The sequence below is a fragment of the Macaca thibetana genome, chromosome 4 (genome assembly GCF_024542745.1).
Source record: "Macaca thibetana thibetana isolate TM-01 chromosome 4, ASM2454274v1, whole genome shotgun sequence".
Lineage (NCBI taxonomy): Eukaryota > Metazoa > Chordata > Mammalia > Primates > Cercopithecidae > Macaca > Macaca thibetana.
The window spans coordinates 143,600,138-143,628,081 of NC_065581.1; the positions used below are offsets into that span (position 1 = coordinate 143,600,138).

The 27,944-nt window shown below is 37.7% G+C and overlaps 1 pseudogene across 1 annotated transcript; it reads right to left on the reverse strand.

The window, feature by feature from the left end:
* Positions 1 to 20,102: 20,102 nt before the first annotated feature.
* LOC126952093 (60S ribosomal protein L7-like) lies at positions 20,103 to 20,862 on the reverse strand (annotated as a pseudogene). The gene has a single exon (XR_007724787.1). The product of XR_007724787.1 is annotated as a 60S ribosomal protein L7-like (transcript).
* Positions 20,863 to 27,944: the final 7,082 nt, after the last annotated feature.

A 27,944-nucleotide genomic window follows, 5' to 3' on the forward strand; every position in this document is an offset into this window, starting at 1 on the left:
TTTAGCCCTAGCAGGGAAGGAGAGCCAGAATTGATACTAAACTTCTCATTTTTGCACTCCTGTAATCAGAAATGTATTATGAGTTCCCTAGGGGATATTACTGCAAATTTCCATTAAGTTTAGTCTTCAAAGTTCTCTAGGAGTCTGGATACTTATTCTTGTATTTCAAACTCTTCATGATATGGTTCCAACTTACTGTTCCAGTCCAATGCCCTAATTCTCTCCCATATAAAATTCCTACACAGTCATACTGAAATTGAATAGGTGAGGACATCTATTTGGTTTTATTTTGGGTGGTGGGAGGTTCAGGGGTTTTGGACGGGGAGGTTTGCCCAAAGGAGAATGATTTTAAGTATTTCTGCCATTGCTACCTATTTTCACTTCTGCCTCAAATAAATATCTTCCTCACTCCTATCATTTTGTATCCTCTCCATCCTTCATAGTCCAGTTGGAATCGTGCAGTTTTCATGAAGCCTTCCCAACATCCCTACTACCCATGGTAGTTTCTCCTCTGCACACTTTTATGCTGTGCATGTTGTTTGTAACACCTATTTAGTGCCGAAATGCTGACTTTTATATAATTATCTTTATGTACACAGTTTATGTGTATAGTTGCATGTGTATGCATAAATAGGTAATAAACAACTAGAGGAGAGAGATTTCTTTTATATTTTTCATTTCCTACGATGCCTTGTAGATTTTATGTGTTCAATGAAAATTAATATACTGACTTTTTAGAACATATAAAAATGTTCTAGTGTCTAGTGTTTTATCTCAGCATCTTGTTAAGCTCCTAATATATTTTTATTCCACATAAATAAGTTGAATGAATAAATAACAATTATTGGGAGAACCCGCTGCCGATGGTTACGTGAGTTCTTTTCTATTTCCTAAGTGTCTCGGCTGGTTTGAGAAATAAAGGGAAAGAGCACAAGAGAGAGAAAGTTAAAGCTGGGTGTCCGGGGGAGACATCACATGTCGGCAGGATCCGTGATGTTCCCCGAGTCGTAAAACCAGCAAGTTTTTATTAGCGATTTTCAAAAGGAGAGGGAGTGCATGAATAGGATGTGGGTCACAGAGATCACATACTTCACAAAGTAATAAAATATCAAAAAGCAAGTGGAGACAGGGCAAGAGCACAGGATCACATGATGGTACCAAATTAAAATTGCTAATGAAGTTTCGAGCAGTCATTGTCATTGATAACATCTTATCCGGAAACAGGGTTTGAGAGCAGACAACCTGTCTGACCAAAATTTATTAGGCAGGAATTTTCCTTGTCCTAATAAACCTGGGAGCACTACAGGAGACCGGGGCTTATTTCATCCCTTTGTCTTCGACCATAAAAGATGGCATGCTTCTAAGGGGGCCGTTCATAGGCCTACCCTCAGGGCGCATTCTCTTTCTCAGCGATGTTCCTTGCTGAGAAAAAGAATTCAGCGATATTTCTCCCATTTGCTTTTGAAAGAAGAGAAATATGGCTCTGTTCCATCGGGCTCACCAGCGGCCAGCTCAAAATTACCTCCCTTGTTCTCCGAACATCGCTGTCATCCTGTTCTTTTTTCAAAATGCCCAGATTTCATATTGTTCAAACACACATGCTCTACAAACAATTTGTGCAGTTGACACAATCATCACAGGGCCCTGCGGTGACATTCATCCTCCTCAGCTTACGAAGAAGATGACGGGATTAAGAGATTAAAGTAAAGACAGGCATAGGATATCACAAGGGTATTGATTGGGGAAGTGCTAAGTGTCCATGAAATCTTCACAATTTATGTTCAGAGATTGCTGTAAAGACAGCCATAAGAAATTATAAAAGTATTATTTTGGGGAGCTAATAAATGTCCATGAAATCTTCACAATTTATGTTCTTCTGCCATGGTTTCAGTCGGTCCCTCCGTTCGCGGTCCCTGACTTCCTGCAACAAACAATGAAGTGAAAGAAGCACAGTCTCTGTAATCACACAGACCTAGGTTCAAATCTAGCCCTTCCCACAACAAGTTTTGTGATGACCTTGGGAATATTCTCAACCTCTGTAGGCTGTATTTTCCTCCACTGCCAATAAGGTAATAAATATGTAAATTGTTGCAAGATAGCACACAGAAATCCTAAGTATTCAGTGAACGTTCTCTATTATTAAAGTTTTCCATTCAAATTTACCCCATTAACATTGCATGTTTATCCTTCAATAGAGAAATTTGCCCTCTGACTCCAGTAAATACCTTGTTCATTTTGGCCATTTAAAATAGTTCTACATTACTGAGAATAAATACCTTACTGTTTCTCTAGCAAATGTTGTCTCCTCATTCTTCCTTCGAGATGTCCCTGTTCTCTTAAGACTTATATTATAAGACTAACTACTCGCTATCCACTTACTTAGATACTGTTTCCTATTGCTAAGATAAATTAAAATGGAGATCAGGCCTGAAGAATTCCTGCACAGACAAAGCCAGTAAGGCCTCATAGGTAATTCAAACCTCGTGCTGTGATTTTCAGCTCCATCAGGTCATTTATGTTCTTCTCTAAACTGGTTATTCTAGTTAGCAATTCCTCTAACCCTTTTTCAAGGTTCTTAGTTTCCTTGCTTTGGGCTGAAATATGCTCCTTTAGCTCGGAGGAGTTTGTTATTACCCACCTTCTGAAGCCTACTTCTGTCAATTCATCAAACTCATTCTCTGTCCAGTTTTATTCCCTTGCTGGTGAGGAGTTGTGATCCTTTGGAGGAGAAGAGGCTTCCTAGTTTTTGAAATTTTCAGCCTTTTTGTGCTGGTTTTTCCTCATCTTTGTGGATTTATCTACCTTTGGTCTTTGATGTTATTAACCTTCAGATGGGGTTTCTGTGTGGATATCCTTTTTGTTGATGTTGATGCTACTCCTTTCTGTTTGTTAGTTTTCCTTCTAACAGTCAGGCCCCTCTGCTGCAGGTCTGCTAGAGTTTTCTGGAGGTCCACTCCAGACCCTGTTTGCCTGGGTATCACCAGTGGAGGCTGCAGAACAACAAAGGTTGCTGCCTGTTCCTTCTTCTGGAAGCTTCATCTTAGAGGATCACCCGCCATATGCTAGCTGGAGCTCTTTTGTATGAGGTGTCTATCAGCCCCCGCTGCGAGGTATCTCCCAGTCAGGAGGCATGGGGGTCAGAGACCCACTTGAGGAGGTAGTCTATCCCTTAACAGAGCTCGAGCACTGTGCTGGGAGATCTGCTGCTCTCTTCAGAATCTGTAGACAGGAATGTTTAAGTCTGCTGAAGCTGCATCCACAGACGCCTCTTTCCCCAGGTGCTCTGTCCTGCAGGGGATGGGAGTTTTATCTATAAGCCCCTGACTGGGGCTGCTGCTTTTCTTTCAGGGATGCCCTTTCCAGAAAGGAGGAATCTAGAGAGGCAGTCTGGCTACAGCGGCTTTTATGAGCTGTCGTAGGCCCTGACCAGTTCGAACTTCCCACCAGCATTGTTTACGATGTGAGGGGAAAACCGCCTACTCAAGCCTCAGTAATGGCTGATGCCCCTCCCTCCACCAAGCTGCAGTGTCCCAGGCCGACTTCAGACTGCTATGCTGGCAACGAGAAATTCAAGCCAGTGGATCTTAACTTGCTGGGTTCCATGGGGGTGGGATCTGCTGGGCGTCGGCTCCCTGGTTACACCCCTTTTCCAGGAGAGTGAACCATTCTGGCTTGCTGGCATTCCAGGTGCCACTGGGATATGAAAAAAACAAACAAACAAACAAACAAACAAACCAACCTCCTGAAGCTAATTCAGTGTCTGCCCAAATGGCCACCCAGTTTTGTGCTTGAAACCCAGGGCCCTGGTGGGCAGACTAGGGAATCTCCTAGTCTGCAAGTTGCAAAGACTGTGGGAAAAGCATAGTATCTGGGCTGGGATGCACCATTCCTCATGGCACAGTCCCTCAAGGCTTCCTTTGGCTAGGGGAGGGAGTTCCCTGACCCCTTGAACTTCCCAGGTGAGGTGACGCCCCAATCTGCTTCAGCTTGCCGTCGGTAGGCTACACCCACTGTCTAACCAGTCCCAATGAGATGAGCTGGGTACCTCAGTTGGAAATGCTGACATCACCTACCTTCTATGTTCATCTCGCCGGGAGCTGCAGACTGGAGCTGTTCATTTTTGGCCATCTTGCCGGCATCTGAGATAATATTTTTAATGTTAGCATTTCTTAATGGTGATCTAGAGACTTGACACAAAGGTTCAACTTCTTCCCCAGGAAACAGATCAATGGATAAGTCTCTAAGGATTAAAAGCAATTAACACCAAAAAACAAATGGCTGGAAAATGATCATCCTGATCCATCAGGTTTTTAAATGACTTCAGAAGCTTTTGTCAAGATTCCCAAGGCAAAGACCAGTCCTTCAGGGTTTACCATCAGAAAACCATATATCCATTTTTTTAACCATTGAAAGAATTTAACTTTTTTTTGTTTTAATAGTAATAAATTATTAAATAAAACTCACATGACTAGATGCTTTACAATAGTTGCTCCCAGTTTAGACTTTTAGGTTGCTTTTATGGAATTAATACCAATAAGCTACATGGGTGTGTTCCTTTCACAGAGCTGCTGTTTGGAAAACTGAAAAAATTCACATTGTTTTTCCTTCTGACTCTAGAGTAATACTAAAGTATCTGCTTTTGTTAATGTGTCCCTCAGTCAATCATAAGGGAGAATATTTCAACCTCCTACGCTGAGGTTATATAGCCTCTAAGTGAGAGGCATGGTTAGACTGACCTCAAACTAAACAAAACTATAACAGGTTTTAAGAGAAAAAGGAAGTGGGATATGCTGTGTACCATTTCAGTCTAGAAACAAAAATAAGGAAGTGGGATGGCCCAGAAAAGAAATTCCCAAACATTTTTTGGCAATGCAACACCTTTTTGTTATTTGACTATGTGATAAGTTTTCTCCTGTCTCTACCAGCTCCTTTCTCATGTCCTAGTGGAAAAAAAAAGTGTATGGTAAAATATATAATAAATTTGACATTTAGATTCAACCAAAACTATTTTGGTCTGAAAAACTGTATGAATTTTGAATAGTAATTGAAAATGCCTTTGGATGTTGTGAAGCCAAGACCAGAAATTAATATTCAATAATCAGAGATTTATGTTGGAAATATTTTTGAGCTGGTGTTTACTTCACTGAAAAAAAAGTGAAATTGTATCTCCCTGTCTTTCTACCTGTTCTTCCCTTCCTTCCTTGCCAATTCTTAATGTAAATACCAATTCCTTCTTCAAATAAAAAACCAGGCCACAGTCATGTGAGAGTCTCTTAGTGACCCAGCCTTTGAGTAGGTGCTGGTTAAGGTTAAGGCTGTGGTACTTTAAGGGCAATACTAGTCCATTCTCACACTGCTATAAAGAAATTCTTAAAACTGGGTGATTTATAAAGAAAGGAGGTTTATTTGGTTCATAGTTCCATAGGCTGTACAAGAAACAAGACTGGGGAGGCCTCAGGAAGCTTTCAATCAGGGCAGAAGGTGAAGGGGAAGCAAAAATGTCTTACATGGGGAACAGGAGAAAGAGAGAGAAGAGGGAGGTGCCACATACTTTTAAACAGCCAGTTCTCATGAGAACTCACTCGCTATCATGAGAACAGCAAGGGAGAAATCTGCCCCCATGATCCCATCACCTCCCACCGACCCCTTCTCCAACATTGGGGATTATAATTCGACATGAAATTTGGGTGGGGACACAAATCCAAACCATATCAGGCTGATGGGGTCAATAAAGCACTTGTTAAATATACACAGTGGCTCAACATCTATACTGCCCTTTAAATAATAGAAATACATATATGGCATATCCATATTCCTATATAAAGATTAAGCCATATCATCTGACAATTGCAAAAACAGGGTAGATCTATTCTGAAGTGTACTGATGTCTTTTTGTGTCTACAACTATCTATTATTAACAAAAATTTTATATTTGTATATGAGGTCATTTATGCCCTAGAAGATTTCATAGCCACTGTGCTTAGAAAGAAAGAAAATATATATAAGGAGAGAAATAGCAACACAAAGTGAGGTAGGATACTGACTCCTAACAGTGTGTGATGCAGGAATTAGAGCTAGCACTAATATCCAGGTTGTAATATTTACACATGATAGGTCCATGTACGTGTGTGTGTATAAAATATACATATTTATTATATGTATGAATAAAATGTATGTATAATATATTTTTATATATATATATATTGTGTGTGTGTGTGTATATATATATAAAACATATTTTATGTCCATTCCAATTAACAAGCTTTTATTAAGTGGCTAAGTTGAATGCTGCGTGCATCTCAGAGGCACCAAAGGAAGGAGGCCTGGTGGAGCTCTGGCCCCTGGTTAATCTCTCCCAGCACCTTCTGGATTCATACTAAAGGAACACACAATCAAAGTATAAAAACAGTGTGTTTTGCTGTGCTATCACTGCTGAATAGAAGTTCATTTTCAGGCAGGTCTCGGACCTAAACCACTTGCTTAGAAATTCTGTAGTTTGTATCCCTGGGCCCGAGATGCATGAAGATGAAGAAGACACGATCTTCAAGGAATTTGTTTTGAATTTTCCTGTTAACACACACATGGGGATTTAGTTCGTTGCTCATAGGGAAAACTCATGTCAGGGGATAGTCTCTAAGAATTGTATACAATTTCTGTAATGAGAACACATCATTGAGACTAAAAAAATAGTAATAACTCAGCACAATGGACACATGCATGTGGTCTCAGGAGCTCAGATGTACATAAACTGCATGAAGACGTTAAGCCTCACCTTTATCATGCCTTGCTTCTCAGAACCAAAGTTATCAAGATTTCAAGGTTTACAATTAGACGACAATGTCTCAATTTCTTGCTCTCAATAGGTACTGAAGTTGTTTGAATCATCCATTATTTGCCATTTAAGCTTCCTCACATAAATCCACACAGCAAAATGCAGTTTTTCTTATTTCATGTAATCAACTCTCTGTGTCATCTCCAGAAATGAACAATTAATATTATTGAGGTCTGAGGTTCAGGTTTGTATATTCTTAACTATGTGCATATATCATATTCTCTAGTAAATATGATTTCAAAAATATCATGAATTGTCTGTCAAGAGTCTACTCAAAAAGATGGCTGAGCATCATTCTGATGCTCCTTAAGACTCACTTTATCCTAGAGCAGCCAAGGCAGAGCTGCCACTCTTTACCCCTGTTCACTCCATCCCTAGAAAACTCATTTAACTTGCTAATTCAAAATCAATACTTGCAACCTAGACAGATACTATTATTGGCTTCAAAAAAGATTATTACATTTTTATCAATTCAAAATCTTTTGTACACCTGCTTAGTCTTCTGCCTTAAAATCTCTTTAAAAAACAAATGGGCCTAATTCTTCCCTCAGATCTAACTAAAGGCAGCACAGCACAAATTCCAGTTGCCATTGAAAAGGATTTAAATGGAGATGGCCCTTTACTCAGTCTTTCTTTGTGGATTATACCACAGAAATCTTCCAAGGTCAAATTTAAAACACATTTGTTTTAGACTCTGCCAAGTTGGGTATTATTTTGCAATTTTAGTGTTTTTTTTTTTTTATTTCTCTGTAGAAGTGTTTTTCTGTCTTCACCCTTTTACTTCTTTCTGTCTCTAATATCTATTTTCAGCAAAGACAGTGAAAAGGGATGGGAAATTCAAAGTGGCTCTGATCTTGTTTAAAAATATTATAGTTATTTCTATAAAAACTATTCAAAAGCTTTCAACATTATTACCCATCTTACCCCATTGTTACGGGCAAAATAATATTGTTTATGGAATTATTCAAACTATCCTAAGAAGTGAATCACATAATAGTGGTTGGAAGTATGTATCCCTATCTGTAGCAATTTTAATAGCTTTGTACTTGCTAACCTGGCGCTGCCCAAAATCTGTCATAAAGACAATGTAGCCCTCTGTTGAAATTACATCATTTCTTCTCAAAGGATTAATAGTACTTTCATATTTTTTGTTTTATTAGATTCTTTATCTTAGCAGATCAGCAAATGTAAATTACTCTTAAATGTAAAGGTTACTTCTTATAGCCTGGCCTGGTGAATATCGAAGCAGAGTCAAGTGATTTGTGCTCCCAAACACATTCACAAGAAGTGGAGGATGCCCAGGTGCTAGCAGCCTGAAAGTCCAAACTCTCTATCAGCATGGTAAAATTTGTTTCACATCGAACCTCAATTCTCAGTCCTGATCTAATTGAAGTCTATCAGATAGCACATTAGACGACTAATGGCCCATTCCTAAAATGAAGGCCTACCCAACAGTTTCATTTGTAAAACTTCTTTAAGAATTCACTCAAAGGACACCTGATAGCTCTCATTAAGCAATGCTTAAAATTCTCTGAGGAACACCATTTCCTACCTGTACTTTAAATTAAAACCTTTAGGAACTCTATGATAGTGACCTCACATTGGGTGCTAACAGTGGTCCAGCACCATGCTGAGAACTTCACAGGCACTGTTTCAATGGATCACTTCAACTGCTGTGAGGCTGATATTATTTTCCCTATATTATGGGTTTAGAAGCCTTATAGAAAGGTTCAGTAACTTGCTTATTTTCATATATTTCATCATGTTCACAAAGGGTTCATAAACTCTTCCTGGCAGTTTCCTCACTTGCATCATGGGAATAATAATACCTCATAAAACTTAAAATCTTGTTCTCATCAATCAGGAAGCAATCCAAAGATTGACACACAGTAAACTGAAGTAAATGTGAAGAAATATTTTTTTCCAATGAGTTTATGGAAATTTATTCCAGTATATCAGTCTCCAAATTCAGCCGCAGGTTTTAAAAAGGATATGTGGTCCAGACTGCTCCTTCAGAATTAGCCTAAAAATCACCTTCCAGATCACCTTATAACAGCATTTAGGGTACATCAGAGTCCCACTTAAAATGTATTATCTCTGTTTGCACAGCTGTTTGCACAGCTCATAGCAAAAGTGCTACATTATAAAGGCTTATGCTGGAGCAACAAAAAGCACAAGAAGGAGAACAGAATTCTGCAAGAAATCACTGCCTGGAAAGAATGAACATCATGGGCAATGGGCTCTATACCCATCCTCATCATGGCCTTGTTTGTAACCAAAGGCAAGTCACTCCAACCTACGTGGGTCTCAGTTTTATGAGAAAGTGATTGACTAGAGGATGCTACTCAAAGTTTTTTCAATTTCTCTGAGTAATTTTTGTTAGGGGATTGAAAGGAGACAGTAGCCAGGCCATCATAGAGGGGCATCAGTCAGCATGAGGGTTGAATCTTTTCAGTGTAGAAGTAAAACACATGTCCCAGAAGACAAGTCCACATGAGTCTACAGACTTGGCAAAGCACCTCTAAGTGATGGGGAGGAATGCACTTTGGTTTTTTCATTTCTATTTATACACATAAGTAGTAACATCTTTAAGAGTAACACTTCAGAATTCTTATGAAGAATACATAAAAGACTATTTGTGATTTTGAAGACAATATTTGAGGAAAATGTACATTGTTGTCAGATTGTTTTAAATCAATGTTTAACTATCTTTGGCAAAGGGAAAATTGTGAATAACATGGTATGCAGCTGTGTATGGAAAAACTAAAAATGGAACTGTAATTGGATCTTAAATTGGAAACACAACTGAGTTTTGTTAACAATTTGAGAGTGATATTAACTTGTTTTATTCACTCCTTAATTGTGTATATATGTGTCAGAGAATTCGGCAGGGAGATGGAGAAAGAAAAAAGAGAAGGACAGAGAGAAACAGAAAAGTAGGAAGGGGAATTAAAAACAGGGGAAGGAGAGAGAAAATATATGACAATTAAACACAGATATCATAGTTCTTATGTGGACCTCTTTCTGTTTACAGTTAGACTGTTTCCTAGAAAGGGAAAAAGCACTGGAGTCCTTTCAAATTCAACTAAGAAGACAACATCTTATCTATGACTTCTTAGCTATATGAATAATCTAATAGTGCACCAGTCCTACCACTGCTTTCAATAATGGGCACACAAATACAAAATCAATGAAAAGCATTACGAAGTCCTATGAGATAAACGACTATGAAAACTACACCCGACTATACAATCTAAGCACATAGAACAGATTTATTCTTATTACCTGAGTTCAGTAATGATTACTGAGTGGCCATAAATGTTTCCATTTAGACTACATCCAAATGCAAACTGGCCAGCTTCCCATGCTGATCCACAGGGATCTTCATAACTAGAGCTTGACCACAAGAACATGGTAGTGATCTAAGTAGTAGAACACATTCTCTAGGACAAGTTTATTTCATGACAAAAAAAATTCAAGTATTGGTACTCATGTGTTCCCTTTAAGCCACATACATTCAGAAAGGAAGAAATTAAGGAATGCATTGACCTTTGTCACAATTTTGGATATTATCACATTGGTCCCTAAATGGCTTCCAAGTCCTAAGGATTCAAGTTGACTCTTTTTTATTTCATTTATAAACTACTGAATTAGTTTGCATCATAATGCAGGAGCTTGTAAACAAGGTCAGTTCTTTAAATCTACCCAAATGATTCTGATTCAGTAGATGTGGGTTTGCACTCAGGAATATACAGTTTTAATGAGTGGGTACTCTAAAACCTAGATTTCATAGACTGTACCCTTAGAAACACCGAATACTTCATTTCTCAGTTTCCTTCCAACTGTAAAATGTTTGGGCTTTGCAGAACAAAAAGTAGTAAAGGGAGGATAGAGTATAAGTGAGTAAAGATACAGAGGCAAACATGTTATAAAAATAAGTGAAAGACTCATTCATTCATCAATACATGCTGTCAAAATGCCAAGTGCAGTACACATATTGGGTGAAAATGAGATAAATGAGGGCTCCCACTTTGCTGGAGATGGTAACTTATAAGCAAATAATTTTGAGAGTAATTTAAGTATGATAATGGAAACATGTTTTCATAGAAGAGGAGAGTTGAAAAGTCATCAACTCTGTCAGAGAGAAAAAAAGTGTTAAATCTAGATTAAAAGGGATCTAGATTAAGAGGAGGAAATAGAGACAGGAATCAAAGCAACTCATACCATAGAAAGAGAGAGAAGAAAAGGAAAGTAGGAAGAAAGGCTATAAACTAGATAGACCCCCATGAGAAAGTGACAAACACTAAATTTTGTGCTAGGTCTATCAATTCAATATACCTACAAGGCTTAAATCTTTTTGTAGCCTTCATTCAATTTCTACCTATCAAAATTTATATGATACTTAGTTCTTTGGAAAATTGAATCTACATTTCATTTAGTTAAAGAAGCTAGATTACTATTGTATCTAGGTAACTAAATAATAATACTATTATCTTTTTTTTCTGTAGTTACCAGCTTCCAAATACTGAGGTTTACTACTCAATTGGAATTATTTGGAATCTGATAACTATTTTCATTTGTTGTTTTCTTCTTGGATGCTCCAAAACAAAACCTTTTAGACAGTTTTCAAACACTTGACAATCACTTCACCAAATTCCATTCTCTTATCCTGCAAACTAAACTTATAGCAAAACTGGACTCTGATATGTAGTCGAGGGGTCAGGGGGCATGGTGTGATGTGTGTGGTGTATGTGCACCTTTTAAAAGACAATTTGATTGTTACATCTGTGCATGGAAACAGTTTAACATTCTAAAGTTGTAAATGACATAAATCAAAATGCTGTTCCATTGGCCAACGGAATGGAATAGAGAACTCGGAAATAAGACCGCATATCTACAACCATCTGGTCTTTGACAAATTTGATAAAAATGAGCAATGGGGAAAGGATTCCCTATTTAATAAATGGTGCTGGGGGAACAGGCTAGCTATATGCAGAAAATTAAGATTAGATTCCTTCCTTACACCTTATATAAAAATTAACTCAACATTTTGGGAGGCCAAGGCAGGTGTATCACCAGAGCTCAGGAGTTCAAGACCAGCCTGACCAACATGGTGAAACCCTGTCTCTACTAAAACTACAAAAATTAGCCAGGTGTGGTGGTGAGTGCCTGTAATTCCTCCTACTCAAGAGGCTGAGGCAGGAGAATCACTTCAACCAAGGAGGCGGAGGTTGCAGTGAACCAAGATGCACCACTGCACTCCAGTCTGGGCAACAGAGCAAGACTCTGTCTCAAAAAATTTTTCTTAATTAAATAAAGATGGATATAAGACTTAAACATAAAACCCAAAACTATAAAAACCCTAGAAGAAAATCTAACCAATACCATTCAACACATAGGTACAGACAAAGATTTCATGATGAAAACGGCAAAAGCAATTGCAACAAAAGCAAAAATTGACAAATGGGATCTAAACTAAAGAGCTTCTGCACAGCAAAAGAAACTATCATCAGAGTGAATAAGCAACCTACAGAATGGGAGAAGAATTTTGCAATCTATCCATCTGACAAAGGACTCATATCCAGAATCTACAAGAAACTTAAATTTACAAGAAAAAAACAAGCAACCCCACTAAAAGTGGGCAAAGGACAGGAACAGGCACTTTCAAAAAAGACATTCATGTGGCCAACAAACATATGAAAAAAAGCTCAACATCACGGATCATTAGAGAAATGCAAATCAAAACCACAATGAGATACCATCTCATACCAGTCAGAATGGCTATTATTAAAAAGTCAAGAAACAACAAATGTTGACAAGGTTGTGGAGAAAAAGGAACACTTTTATACTGTTGATGGGAATGTAAATTGATTCAATCATTGAGTAAGAGAATGTGGCAATTCCTCAAAGATCTAGAAGTGGAAATACCATTTTACCCAGCATATACCCAAAGGAAAATAAATCATTCCGTTATAAAGATACATGTGCACGTATGTTCATTGCAGCACTATTCATACTAGGTAAGACATGGAATCAACTCAAATGCCCATCAATGACAGACTAGATGAAGAAAATGTGGCACATATACACTATGGAATACTATGCATCCATAAAGGAACGGGATTATGTCTTTTGCAGGGACATAGATGGAGCTAAAAGCTGTTATCCACAGCATTAGTAATGGAGGAACAGAAAACCAAAGACCACATGTACTCACTTACAAGTGGGAGCTGAACAATGAGAACATATGGCTGCACTGAGGGGAACAACAAACGCTGGGGCCTGTTGGGGGAGCAAGAGGAAGAAGAGCATCAGGGAGAATAGCTAATGGATGCTGGGCTTAATACCTAGATGATGGGTTGATATGTGCAGTAAACCACCATGGCACACATTTACCTATGCAACAAACCTGCACATCCTGCACGTGTACCCTGGAACTTAAAAGTTGAAAATAAATAAAAAATAAAAATGCTATTAATTTGCTAAAGTTTTGCTTTTGGCATTAGTGTTTTTACATTGTTTAAAAAAAACAAAACAAAACAAAACAAAACAAAAAACTTCAGTTCTATTAACCAAGTGTAGAAAAAGCATCTTATAAGAAAAGCAAGAAAGTAAATCTTTCTTTTTTAATTTTTTATTTGTAAAATAGTTTTTATTTACTTTCCTTACATAGAATTCATGTACCTGTATATATAGTTCATATAGATGTATTTTATATAAATGAATAACTGTGATAATGTGCATGCTTAATTTTAAATGAGCAATTTTTTTTTGTCTTTTGGATTCCCTGTCCCATTTTCCTCTTCCTTACTATAGCAACACATTCCATTATCTCCCTTCATGATAACCTGTATCAAAGCCTAGTGTCTTTCTCCATAGCCATAGAATATTTTATAGACACATACCTACACTCATAGACAAGCACACACATTTATCTGATTTTTAAAATTGTTTATCATATTGTGGCAGACAGAATTTAATGTGTTTCCCATAATTCTCACCTTCTGATATTCTCACCCTCGTATAATTCCCTCACCTTGAGTAGGAGGGAGATCAACTTGTTTCTAATAAATCAAGTATAGGAAAGGTGATTGAGTATACATGATTACATGTATGTGATTATGTCACATAAGATTACAGCGCCTGTCTTGAGGAACGGCTTTCTCCCTCTTACTGCTTTGAGGATGCCAGTGGTCACGTTAGGAAAGCCCACTTGGCCCGGAACTAGGGGCAGCCTGCAGCTGACAGCCTGCAAGAAACTCACACTCTCAGTCCAAAAACCTACAAGAACTGAGTGCTGCCAGCAGTCATGTGAATTGGGAAGGGGATCCTTCCCCAGACAAGCCACAGCTAACACCTTGATTACACAGTCTTGTGAGAGGTTCCAGTTAAGCCCTAACGTCTGACTCACAGAAACTGTGAAATAATAAAATTATGATGTTTTAAGCTGCTAAATTTGTGATAAAATTGTTATTATGCAGCAACAGACAACTAATGTACATATAAAGTGAGATTATATGAATAACAGTAAAAGGTAACTTTGCTTCAGTGCTACCTGAGGCGTGATAACTTGGTCATATAGAGAGAATAAACAAAGTAGAGTATTGAAAAGCAAATTTCAGGCCATTTTCCAAGCAGGGTACAAAAGGGTGGAGATTGAAGAGCCCAGAGTTGAAGACTGAAGATTTCACTGGAGAGAGCTACCAATTAGCTGAGAATGCCAACTGCTACTCCCATGGGAGACTGGATGGAAGGGCTTGATCTCTTGTCTCAAGCCTAGTGAGTGGGATTTCAGAGAAACCAGTGGCAGAGCTTGATATGTGAGCCCAGTGCTGATAGGGACAAAAGGTGAGAGAGCTGCTGAAGGAGATTGGGTCAGCAGAATAGAGAGCTATGATTGGAAATACACCATGGTCTGTCATCAGAGGGCCAGGGGTGTATCTTTCCCATGAACAAGACATGAACTACAGAAGAGAGGGCTGCTGTGGCGCTGTTGTGGATCCTGCCCAAGAGGGCTTTTGGGAGTGGTGACGAGGCTTCAGCAGAGGGACACTGAAGTGTACACCCAGATGCCCAGGGGACTAGAGATAAATTGGAAAATAGCAGACCAAGAGTTGCATGAGCTCAAATCAAGTGAACTGCAAGGAGACATACTCAGTGATAGGAAGTTCTCTAAAGAACCCACAAACCATTCATCAGAAATAGTCAGCTTTAAACATTTGCCAAGCCTGGAAAGTACCAAGTCAGGACAACTTAGTCACACAGATCTTTCCTAATCCTTTACATACCTCTCCTCCTCTCTTCCTGTACTACCAGTCTTTGATGCTGGAGGAGTTAGAAACCAAACCTAACCAGTCATGGCCAAAAGGGCAGAAACATAACCAGGGAGAGAGCCTTTTCTTCAGCACCAGACCAGAGCTAGGGAGACTAAAAGCTTTAACTTTGAACGAAGTCTTTAATTATCATATCGACTGGACACATTAATTACTAAACTGGATCTTTTATAAGCTCAAATGACTGAAAGACATTTTATTTTCTAACAATGAGCAGAAATTGTGAGTTTGCCCTAGATTTTGCCCAGTGGCTGGAGAACTTCTAGAGCTCTACTAAATCTGTAAGAGCAGTTATGGGTAGAAAATGCTGTTTATAATTGCAACCTATAAATTCATTTTCAATGTTATTCTGCTCCCTTTTCACTCAACTAAAACTTCACGGAAGTTCTCACAAGTCATTTCACAGAACTCCAATCCATTTATTCATAATGGTTCAAGTGCATGATAAATCAATTTGACCTGTTGATAGGCACACTCTTTTCCTCCATCCAGTTTTATTTGCTACTTTACTCCTATGAAGAACAATTTTTATATTAAACATGCAACAATTAATACTCATGTATATATATATTTTTAAATACTGATGCTGTTTATTTCTATTAAGTATTTCCAGTGATAAAATTTGTTGGTTGAATGATATCTGTACACACATATATCCATAAAGGCAGAAACACTTCACATTTCTTCCAGTAGTGAACAAGTGATTTTTTACCATGTCTCAATCAGCAGTGTAGGTTAAAGATATTTTCCATTTTTGCCAGTCTAATGGGTACAAAATGATAATCACTAATACAATGATTTCTATTTCTTTGAAGAGAGACAAATTTGAAAATTTCATTTTATATAACACCAACTCTTAGATTAAGAGTGTTTTTAAAAAGGTATACTAAAACGTTTACCTAGACTTAATAAATCTTAGAACAAAAGAAGTTTGATTGACTTACCAGGGTCACACAGTTCCTTATTGGCAAACTAAAATAGCATTGCAACTGTGGTCTTTTGTCTTTCAAGGCAATTTTCCTTGAATTATAAAGCCATTCTTTAGCAGGAAAATATCTGATTAATGAATAAAAAAGAGGTATAATGAATAATTGCAAGTGTTTCAAGAAGGTAGATAAAGAGCACTATGAGCTGAAACAAGCGGAGAATAGAAAGAGTAAATATTTGGAAGGAGTTAAAAAAAGTTATTTGAGGGATAATAAGTCAACAAGTGTGATGTGAAGTTTCTCTGATGGAAATGGCAAAGGTAACATCGTGAAGATAAGTTTAAAACAGATCTTACTTTCAATGCCAGGTTAAGATAGTTGTACTTTATGTTATAAACGAAGATGAAGCATTTTGAATAAACAGGAGCATAGAAAAATCAGCAGTGTTGTAGAATAAATGATATGGAATATGTATATAGTACAGTTTTTAAATTACATATTTAAACAATGTATTCTTTCTTCACAAAAAGTTATTTTTTTAGTTTCTGATATTTAAGTGTCATCATGCAAACATACATACACAAATATGTATTCTCTACATCTTTCAAAATAATTATTTGACTACATTATTTTTTCATAAAGATGCTGGATATGTTACCTCTTAAAAGGCTAATCAAGCTGTTTTTGTAATTATATTTTTCTTCTAACATTATTTCCAAGATATGATACAGAACAGAACATAGATAATTCTATATTACCTAGATTCAAAACCTTCTTAAAATAGTGAAAGAAAAGTAAAATAAACAAGAAGTCAGACATGAAAACTAAAGACTGAGGAGTTTATAAGATTGTGTTAGGAAGCATGGAATGAGTCTTCTGTAGAATGAGACATCCGAGTATATTCTACTGATGAAATACAAATAAAAATGAGCTCTGCTTCAATGGAGTGTACTCAACATAAGGAATTTTTATCCCTTAGAGATACTTGTGAAACTAATCTCAGGAAATGATTAGAATTCATGCATGAGAAATTTATAATTTAATTGGAAATTCATACTTAATATGTGCCAAAGATTTTGGTATGTGCTAGATAATCAAGCTTATGAAACATGATCTCTTATTCAATTTTCTGTTGCTATAACAGAACACCACATATTGAGTAATTTATTTAAAAATGAGATATATTGGCTCATGGTTCTGGAGGCCGAGAAGTCCAAGATCAAGGGGCCACCCCTGGTGAGGTCAAAACATTGTGGAAGGTCTCACACAGAGAATACACACACAATAAAGAAAATTGGGCTGAATTCATTTTTTACCAGGAGCCTACTCCCAAGATAATGGCATTAGTGCATTCATGAGGGCTCTACCCTCATGACCTAATCACATTTTAAGGGTCCTATCTCTTAACACTATAATGATAGCAATTAAATTTCGACAAGAGTTTTGGAGGAGACATTTAAACCACAGTGCATGGTCTTCACTTATAGATGTCTTAAAATTTATAAGATAAATAGATGTTTAAGTACACTACTTATTATTAGCAACACTTACTGTTAAAACATCACCTTTGTCGCTGTCAAAGATAAAATATTGAATAGATGAGAGTCTCTCAAAATGATTGTTTTTTCCCCTATTTTATTAGACTGAGCAATGTCAATGTCAATGTTTTTCCCATTATGACATTTAAAAAATGTAATTTATGTTTTCAAAAAAGGAATGCTTTTTTTCTTCCTTCTGTAAGCTTGAATGATAGTTATTATCTGCACTGCTTACTTAATGATGATTACCTGATGCCTCAGTCATTTAACAAATATTCGGAGCATTTATTATGACCCAGGCACTATGCTGAGCACCTTTTTATATTTCTGGTTACATTTTTATGACTATAAATTGATAGCAATATTCAACCCTTAACTAAAATTTAAACTCTGCCAGATGAAAGAAAAAATATATATGTATTACCCACTGGTACTATGATTTATTGTATCTAACACCCGCATATATGTGCTCTTTAAGTGTAGTATAACATCTGGCATCAAGCTGCTGTGATTCAAATTTTGGGTCCACAACTCACTAGCTATGTGATTTTGAGCAAGTTATTTGACCTGAGCCTAATTCTGTAGTCTGCCAAATTAGAATAATAAAGTATATATCTCTTATAGGTTTATAACGACTGATGATACATGGCATAGTGTTCAGTGCATAATTGGTGCTTAATAAATGTCAGTTATAGATAGTAAAGTAGGAAGATATTTTTAAAGTTTTTAACCTAACATGGACCCTTACATTCAGAATATACTAGAAATGAAGGTATCCTTGATAAACCCAGTGATCAACAGAAATGCTAGGAAAAAAACGGGCAGGCCCTGGGGCCTTTTGGGAACTTATTTTCTTATCTGTAAAGATTTATAAAGTACATGAAATTTTTTCTTAAGTCTATTCAAATATTACTTTTATAAAGTTTTTCACTGAAGCAGAGTACCCACAGAGTACTGCGGCCTCTAGTCATGAAACATAGTATCAATCTGACATACAGAGTGCAAAAGTTATATGATGATTTAGGTGCCCGTTTCCTTTGAGCACCCATTGCCCATCTCATTAAGGTGACGAGGCATGGTTAAATAAAACTTATGAAAGAATGAGATACACCAAAAATAAGCTATCATTTATTACTGAAGGTAAAATATTGAATTACCGTAAAAGAGATAGGTTACCCTCTCATAAACAATGAGATGTTATTCATTCAAGACACACTTGTTAATACAATGCTTTTATCATAGCGATTCAGGAAAAAGTAACTGCCAAATATTTTCTCAAATGCTTTAAGAAAATATAAACAAACTCTTTGGAGGGCAGATGTTGGCTGGTTGGTGCCTGTTCTTCTCTCTTTTCCCTTTGTCTCTGGCCATAAATCACATAGAGCCCAATCTTTAACTTTACAAGGGTTTGTCTTTTAACATTTTGCTATGAAGAAAAAATGAAATTTCTTAAACCCCTACAGTCTGTAGGAGTCTTTTTCCTAATGAAATGTATTTGAGTCATTTGTGCAAAATACATCTCAGTGTCCTCACAAATAGTAAAGGACAGTAACAGTGCTATCTGGATCTCATTTCCACTGCTCTTCCTAGCTTAATTGCAAATTCCATCATCCTTTCCAATTTGATTGTCTCTATCAAATATTTTTGAATCTGAATCTGTGCCTTGGAGGGAAACCTTGCTTCATGGCCTCAATATAATTATCAGCAGCCATCTATGAAGCACAGCATGTATTGTATAAATATTTGGACTGATCATCTATTGTTCCAGGAACTTTAAAAATGGTATTGCTTCACACATGATTTGCCCTCTAAAAATATCGACAGACACTATTAACTTGACAAGAGATGAAAAGAAAAAGAAATAATTAGATACGGATGAGTAAAAGGGAGTGGTACTCAGTGCTTAAAAGGCAATTTTGGACCATCACTATTTACAGGAAAATAGAAAGGGTCAGAAGCAATGGAAATCTCATAATTCAATATTCAAGGAAATAAAGCAACAGGACAGAAAAGCGCTGTGATGATTCATCTTCTCTGGACATTTTTGGTTCCCTTTCTTCAAAGCTTAATGAGAGTAAAAGAAGTAATTTCAGTAAGAATAAATGAAATGAAGCATGTTAGTTTAACTTTTCCATTGGCAATCCATTAAAAAGACACAAATTAGGAGTGAGACATTGAATGAGCTGCTTTACCTTCTTCGCTTCAGTTTTCTTAACTGCAGGATGAGTGTATTGACTAGACGGTGGGCATTATCTATGCCAGCTCTAATTTCTATGATTTGTAAATGCATGGCTGATTTGGCTGTCATGAGAATTTAGTCATCCAAACAACAGATTAAATTAGCTATAGCAATTTCCTAAATCTGTGAAGCTATTATGTTGACTTTTTTCTTTCTTTTTTTAATTTTTTTCAATTTGAGAGTAGGTACTGTTTATTAACTGACCAGCTTAGAAAAATAATCAAGGTAGACACCTTAGCTCATTCTTCTAATAAGCCTGTTGATCTGGTCTTCCCTGTTGCCAGCATCTCCACCTTCTACAAAATGGGTGGTCTTTTTCTTCATTCCACCTCATGGAGAAGATAATTTGAAGGGCCACAGGAAGTTATTTGCCTCTTTGAAGCATTTCCAACAGTATAGATCTCATGAATCAGATCCTCCATGCAGATGATGCCATATTTACCAAGAGATCGAGCAATCAAAGCATTATCTGTCAAAGCAATTCGCTTCTTATTGATTTTGCCATAACCAGGCTTGTAGATTAGCTCATTTACTGACTTCAGATTGGGGTACCCCCATGCAATATATGGCTCTACAATCCTCAGCATGTTAATCGAAGCCTTGTTGAGCTTCACAGAGGTTCCATTGAAGATCTGACGAAGGCGAAGAAGCTGCAATACCTTTAGGACCTTTGGGCTCATGCCATTGATACCTCTGATTCTGATGACAAACGCCAATTTGGGTTCAGCGGGTACATAGAAGTTGCCAGCTTTTCTTGCCATCCTCGCCATTCGAATTTCAGTTCTGTACATCTGCCTATATTCCTTGTGATAGTGCTTTGCTTTTTCATAGATAAGCTTCCTCCTTGCCTTTCGAAGCATCTTTTGGGCAAACTTCTTTCTCAGGCGCTTGATCTTCAGCTCTGCGAAATTCCTCCACTTTTTCTTAAGGGTTTCTGGCACAGGAGGAAACTTCTTCTTCTTCTCTTCTACACCATCCATGGTTCCAGTCGTAAAAAGAGCAACTTTTTTCTTAAACTGATTTGACTTTTCTATTAATTGAAGATAATGTACATGTAAAAAAGGGGAAACTAGTTTATTTTCAGAGACCTGGGTTAAAAAAATTCCCAAAAGAACCAATCAATAATAAATGATATGAATACATGATGGAGTGAGATTCAGTGTTTGAAATATAACTTTGAAGACATCAGTGTTTACATGAAAGAGAATTTGTCATAAGCAAAAGGGGATACATGATTATAAAAATCAACTTTTTCTTTTTATCAAAACAAATTTCAAATAGCATCAACCAAAACTGTATATCTGAGAGTGAAAGGGAAGAAACCAGGGGAATTAATCAGAAAATCAGAACACAGTATAAGTTCAAAAATATGAATGAATATTAGGTTTATCTACTATTATGATGAAATAGGTTTGGGAGGATGAGGGTGGAGGATCCCTTGAGGCCAGGAGCTCAAGACCAGTCTGAGTAAGTTGGCGAGATATTGTCTCTACAAAAAATAAAAATATTAGCTAGATGTGGTAACATATGCCTGTGGTCTCAGCTACTCGAGATGCTGAGGCAGGAGGATTCCTTGAGCCCAGGAATTGGAGGAAGCAGTGAGCTAGGATAACCCCGCTGCATTCTAGTCTGGGCAACAAGGCAAGACCCTGTCTCAATTAAAAAGGAAGAAGAAAAGAAAGAAAAGAAGGAAAGAAGAGAAAGAAAAGAAAGAGAAAAAGAGAAGAAACAGAAAGAAAGAAAGAAAGAAAGAAAGAAAGAAAGAAAGAAAGAAAGAAAGATGAAAGAGAGAGAAAGAGAAAGAAAAAAGAAAGAAAAGAAGAGAAAAGAAAAGAAAAAAGAAAGGTTTTTGTTCTTGGCCTGAGCATGTCCTTATGCAAAAATAGAATTCTTGAGGTTACCATAGATGCTTCTTCATTCTTAATGCTTCCCCACTCTCATGACTCATCAGCAATCAATAAATCAATAAGAAATACATTTTTCGGCTGGGCACGGGTGGCTCACGCCTGTAATCCCAGCACTCTGGGAGGCTGAGGGGGGTGGATCACAAGGTCAGGAGATCAAGACCATCCTGGCTAACACAGTGAAACCCCGTCTCTACTAAAAATACAAAAAAAATAGCCGGAAGTGGTGGCGGGCACCTGTAGTCCCAGCTACTCAGGAGGCTGAGGCAGGAGGATGGTGTGAACCCGGGAGGCAGAGCTTGCAGTGAGCCGAGATTGCGCCACTGCACTCCAGCCTGGGCGACAGAGTGAGACTCCGACTCAAAAAAAAAAAAAAAGAAAAGGAATACATTTTTCATTTTTAATACCCACTGCTACCTCTCCTCCAATGAAGGCCTCTTTGAGAAGCTCCATTGCCTCAGCCTCAGACGGCTTATCTTCTACTCTATAAAGAAATATTTATATAACTTCAATCCCAAAACCCCACCTAGGAAAACTGAACAAGTGGAAATGGTTGACTTAAATTCATGTTTATTGACTTTTTTTTTTTACAATTCAAACATAGAATGGGGTTGTAGATGAGACAAGTATCAAAATTTGATTTGGTTAGGTTGAACTGTGGTTTACCCACCAACAAACCAGACACTGACCCTGACCAAGGAGCTCACAGTCTATGACATTTATGGAGACAAACTATAAATATATAAAACGTTTTAAAAGTAGTCATTCAAGTGTAATAAATGGATACTTAATAACTACACACACCCAGACACACACATACACACACACACACACACACACAGAGTTATTTATCTCATTGCTTTTTGTGTCATTTATTAAGAACTGTTGTCATCAGCTAACAAGCTGGAAAAAAAACCAGATTTGACACAAAATTTGTATATTACATAAAAAGTTCGAACAAATCAGTAAGAGAAACCATTCCTCTCTGTCAGCTTATAATTACACTACAAATTTATTATGCTCTATCCTTTTTGGTATTATATTTCTAAAGCTAACATCCCTCGATTTTTCCATATATTCCTGCACATTAAGCTCTCTTCTTTTTGTATGGCCTATTATCATGGCAAAATTTCATATTAGGTTGGATTTCCAATCTACACCAACGTAAAGAGATCATTTCCTAATGTCAATATTCAATTAAGTGGACAATGTATCAACTTTTGCTTATAACGCCTGCAAAGGCTTGATTTTTGCTTACTGGGAACATACTTTTCAATAATAAAATATATATTTATATAAATGATATATATTTACTAAAATATTCTTTCCGTTTTTATGAGAAAAGAAGGAAGAAAGACTTCAGAGAGAAGAAAGACTACAGAGAGAAGAAAAACTAATTAGAAAAGGATCTAAAGTCAAAGTGAAGAAGAAAATAGTAGCCTGTGTATATTCCACATAGCTATTTTTACCTCCTTGAAAAAAAAATTCCTTAAATTATAGTTTCTAACACTGTATTTTATAACTGTAATCTTTTCCAGGATAAAAGCTCATCTTCTTTAGGTCTAATAAGCTTATTCCAGGGCTATCATCCTGGAATTGAGAATTAAATGTAGCTTGAGTAGGTAAGCAATATGGTTTTCTTATCTCATAACAGAAGAAACGATATGATTTTAATTCATAATATCAGTCTCATAATGAACAGTAACTTAGAGAGTCATAGTGACAGCTGAAATAATGTTTCTGGATCCTTCATCATCTCTTCTATGGAATGGTAAATAAATGTGCCTAAAAGAAAAGAGTTGTCGGGCATTGTTAACAGTTTTAATTTTATATCTATCTCTCTATATCTTTTTATCTATCCTACAAAGTATTTTATCAAATATGTTGTTCCTTTCCCAAATGAATGTATGCTCTCATATTTATCAGTTTATCATTTTTCTAAACTTCTTGATTTTGAAGTGGTTCTCCCATCAAAGAATCTTAGAAGTCATCCAATTTGATATTTTATCCAGTATAATAATCCTATTATTCAGTTTTTACCTTGATTTCTGTCTTTTTCTTTCTCTTTTCTTTCTTTTCTTTTTTTTTTTTAGGCAGAGTTTCCCTCTGTTGCCCAGGCTGGAGTGCAGTGGCGCGATCTTGGCTCACTGCAGCCTCTGCCTTCTGGGTTCAAGCAATTCTCCTGTAGCAGCTTCCCAAGCAGCTGGGATAACAGGCAACCGCCAACACACCCAGCTAATTTTTGTATCTTTAGTAGAGACGGGGTTTTACCATGTTGGCTGGGCTGGTCTTGAACTCCTGACCTCAAGTGATCCGCCCACCTCAGCCTCCCAAAATGCTGGGATTACAGGCCTGAACCACCATGCCTGGCAATACCCTGATTTATTTCTAAAGCTTATGCTAACCCAGTAATGAAAGAAGAAAACAGAAGTAAAGACATTAGAAGATAAATAATACAGAATTATTAGAGCTAACTATAGTAGAAAAAAAGTGAGTATAAAAAGTGATATGTTTGAGAATTCCAGATCACATTTGTTCTTTGTGAAATGTTCTAACAGCAACACTTAACTTAGACTTAAACTCCAAAAATATCTGTGACACATCCCAAAACCACGATGGGTAGCAACACGCAACTTCCTGACTCTATATTCTTAATTACACTGCATAAAGTTGCAACTTTATTAGTAAATGTAATATTGATTATCCTCAGGCCGTAAAATTCACTTAAATAGAACACTAACTAGGTGAAAATGCACTATTTCTCAATAATGAGTGCTGTTTTCAGATTAAATTGTTCCCTGGGATTTTATTTTATTTTATTTTGAGTTCAAGAGCGGAGTTTAATAGGCCAAAGAAAAAGAGAATAGCTCTCTTGCAGAGAGATCCGTGTCTGATTTACACAGGGTTCAGACAGAGGATTGGCTTGACCAGGCACGCCATTTACACAGCTCACATAGAAGCTGGACACCCAGCTCTAATGTTTTTTTTTTTTTTTTTTTTGACATGGAGTCCAGCTCTGTCACCCAGGATGGAGTGCAGTGGCGTGATCTCGGCTCACTGCAACCTCCACCTCCCAGGTTCAAGCAATTCTCCTCCCTCAGCCTCCCAAGAAGCTGGGATTACAGGCGCGCACCACTACACCTGGCTAATTTTTTGTATTTTTAGTACAGACGGGGTTTTGCCATGTTGGTCAGGCTGGTGGTCTTGAACTCCTGACCTCAAGTGATCTGCCTACCTCGGCCTCCCAAAGTGCTGGCATTACAGGTGTGAGCCACTGTGCCTGGCCCCATCCTAATCTTTTATTATGCAGATGGGGCCTCTACCTAGCCAGTGCCACGTTGTCTGCTTCTTTTTTTGAGATAGATAGTCTCACTATGTTGCTTAGACTAGAGTGCAGTGGCACGATCTTGACTCACTGCAACCTCTGCCTCCTGGGTTCAAACAATTCTCCTGCCTCCGCCTCCCAAGTAGCTGGGATTACAGGCACCTGCCACCACGCCCAGCTAATTTTTTTGTATTTTTAGTAGAGATGGGTTATCAGCATGTTAGCCAGGATAGTCTTCATCTCCTGACCTCGTGATCAGCCCGCCTCGGCCTCCTGAAGTGCTTGGATTACAGGCGTGAGCCACTGCGCCCGGCCGCCTGTTTCTTTGCTATATATGTGCCTGACAAACAATAAGAAAGATGGAGCGTCCACGTAGAACATACCTGGCCCCTAGGTAACTTTCTTCTATTGGCACAGCTGACAGCATTCACCGTCTGGCTTGCCTTTCTATGTCTCCAGCTTGATTTTGGGCTACTCTTTGTTAGAAAAGAATTGGGGGCTTCTTTTTGTTAGGACAGGATACCTTGCCAAGGAGTCTCTTACCCTCACTAACTGCCTAAATAATTTCTTTTTAGCTCTTGGATCCTTCCTCCCCTCAGGAATATCCATTTATTATACTTTAATTACTACTTTTTAAACTTTTGTATATATATAGTTTGTCTCCGTAAATATCACAGACTGTGAACTCCTTAGTCAGGGCCCAGGTCTTGTTTGTTGATGCAACAAACAAGAACCGGCCACAGTCTCAGGTTCAGTGGACTTAATCTTTCTTGGCTGCTGGCTCTGAAGAGTCTGGCTGGTCCAGATGAGAGGGATTTCCCAAGCACAGTGCACCAGCTCCACTGAGGGACAGTCAGATTGCTTCCTTAAAAGAGTCCCTGATTCTGTGCCTCCAGACTGGGTGAGACTTCCCAAGAGGGGTCACCAGACACCTCATACAGGAGAGTTCCAGCTGGCATCGGGTCAGTGCCCCTCTAAGATGAAGCTTCCAGAGGAAGGAGCAGGCAACAATCTTGCCTGTTCTGTGGCCACCACTGGCAATTCCCAGGCAATCAGGGTCTGGAGTGGACTCCCAGCAAACTTCAGGAGACTTCCAGAAAAGGAGCCTCACTGTTAGAAGAAAAATAAACAAACAGAAGGCAACAAGAACACCACCACCAACAAAAAAGACCCCATAAAAATCCCATCCAAAGGAACACAGCATCAAAGATCAAAGGTAGATAAACCCATGAAGATGAGGAAAAATCAATGCAAAACACTGAAAATTCCAACATCAAGAATGCCTCTTCTCCAAATGATCACAGCACTTCTCCAGTAAGGGTACAGATTGGGACTGAAACTGAGATGGATGAACTCACAGAAGTAGGCTTCAGAAAGTGGGTAATAACAAACTTCATTGAGCTAAAGGATTATATTCTAACCCAATGCCAAGAAGCTAAGAAGTATGATTTTAAAAAATTACAGGAGCTGCTAATTACAACAACCAGTTTAGAGAGGAACATAAATGATATGATGGAGCTGAAAAACACAGCACAAGAACTTCATGATGTAAACCGAATCAACCAAGTGGGAGAGAGAATATCAGAGCTTGAAGGCTATCTTGCTGAAATAAGGCAGGTAGACAAGATTAGAGAAAAAACAATGAAAAGGAATGAACAAAACCTCCAAGAACTATGGGACTATGTAAAAAGACCAAACCTACAGTGGATTGCAGTACCTGAAAGAGACAGGGAGAATGGAACCAAGTTAGAAAACACACTTCAGGATATCATCTAGGAGAACTTTCCCAGCCTAGCAAGACAGATCAACATTCACATTGAAGAAATACAGAGAACCCTAAGGTACTCTATGAGAAGATCAACCCCATAATTATCAGATTCTCCAAGGTCTAAATGAAGGAAAAAATGTTAAGGGCAGCCAGAGAGAAACAAAGGGAAGCTCATCAGAGTAACAGCAGGCCTCTCAGTGGAAACCCTACAAGCCAGAAGAAATTGGGGGCCAATATACAACATTCTTAAAGAAAAGAACTTCCAGTGCAGAATTTCATATCTGGCTAAACTAAACTACATAAGCAAAGGAGAAATAAAATCCTTTTCAGGCAAGCAAATGCTGAGGGATTTTTGTCACCATGAGGCCTGCCTTGCAAGAGCTCCTGAAGGAAGCACCAAACATGAAAAGGAAAAACCATTACCAGCCATTATAAAAACACACTGAAGTACACAGACCAATGACACTATGAAGCAACTACACTAAAAATTCTGCAAAATTAACCAGCCAGCATCATAATAACAGTATCAAATTCGCACATAACGATATTAACCTTAAATGTAAATGGGCTAAATGCCCCAATTAAAAGACACAGAATGGCACGCTGGATAAAAAGACAAGACTCATCAGTGTACTGTATTCAAGACACACATCTCACATGCAAAGACACACATACGCTCAAAATAAAGGGATGGAGGGAAATTTACCAAGCAGATGGAAAACAGAAAGAAGCAGGGGTTGCAATCCTAGTTTCTGACAAAATAGACTTTAAACCAACAAAGATCAAAAAAGACAAGGACATTACATAATGGTAAAGAATTCAATTCAACAATAAGAGATAATTATTCTAAATATATATGCACCCAATACAGGAGCACCCAGATTCATAAAACAAGTTCTTAAAGAGACTTAGACCCCCCCCACAGTAATAGTGGGAGACTTTAATACCACTAGGCAATACCATTCCAGACATAGACATGGGCAAAGATTTTATGATGAATTTGCCTAAAGCAATTGCAACAAAAGCAAAAATTAATAAATGGGATCTAATTAAACCTCAGAGCTTCTGCACAGCAAACG